Here is a 1,119-nt window from a genome sequence, read left to right as displayed (position 1 = left end):
GCCCCCGCCCGCCATCGCCGCCGCCCGCGGGGGCCGCCAGGGCTCGCCTCGCTGCCCGGGGCTGCCGGGGCTGCCGGTGCAGGGGGATGCCGGTGCCGGTGGGGTGCTGGTGCCGGGGGGCTGCGGCTGCCGGTGGGGTACCGGAGGGGTGCCGGTGCCGGGGGATGCCGGTGCCGGGGATGCGCCGGTGCCGGTGCCGGTGCCGGGCCGGACAGGACGGGGCAGGGCAGGGCAGGGCAGGGCAGGGCAGGGCGGCCCCGCCGGCCGCGCGGTGCTGAAGGGACAGCGGCCGCCCCGCTCAGCGGCGGGAGGCGGCGGCACGCCCGCTCGTCATGGCGACGACCCCCGCGGCTGCCGCCCGCCCCCGCCGCTCCCACCTACCCCCGACCCGACCCCGCCGGCAGCGCTCGGGGCTGGGGCTGCGGCGGGACGGCGGGTGAGTGGGCGGCCGGGGGCTGCGGAGGGGCGGCCCGCCGGGGCCGGTGTGCCGGAGGTGCCTCCGCTCGCTCTTGCCCCCGCGCACCGGCGGCAGCGGCGCCGCAAACTCSGGTTTCCTCCCCGCCGCGATCCTGCTTCAAGCCGACTCCGAGCGGCACAACCTCTCGGGTGGGGACGGGGGACGCCCACCCACGGCCGCAGTGGCTCCGAGCCCCCGCGGACCCTCTCCCGAGGGGCGTCTCTCGCCCTCACTCTACCGGGAAGGGACCGGGGGCGCGGGTGCCGCTACCCCGCCCGCCCATGGCACCAGCGGCTCCTCGCTGTGGCGCTCGGGGAGGGTCCCTGCGGGGACTGACAACAGGAAAGTCGGGGAGACCCTTGTCACAGCAATTTGGTGCGAGGAGAGCGGAGCTGAGTGTTGAAGCTGCTCACCGCCCCCTCAGCCGCCGGCTGGARCCCCCGACCTCCGCACACAGCCCTGCCAGCCATTTCGGGAGGGATAATCGTGAGCGGCGGCACCCCGAGCTGGGCGGGTGGGAGTGCTGACCTCCCTGCGCTGCTGCTCTTGGTGGGATAGAGTTTTCATGCTGGCACACGGAATAATGTCCAGCTACATGGTCAGCGATGGCAGCGTCCCTGCCCACGCTGGAGGCGGCTGGGAAGAAATCTCCCCCCTCTTGC

Source organism: Malurus melanocephalus, unplaced genomic scaffold (assembly GCF_030028575.1).
Source record: "Malurus melanocephalus ecotype Western Australia unplaced genomic scaffold, MMel_1.1 scaffold_62, whole genome shotgun sequence".
Lineage (NCBI taxonomy): Eukaryota > Metazoa > Chordata > Aves > Passeriformes > Maluridae > Malurus > Malurus melanocephalus.
Note: the sequence above shows the minus strand (reverse complement) of the source record.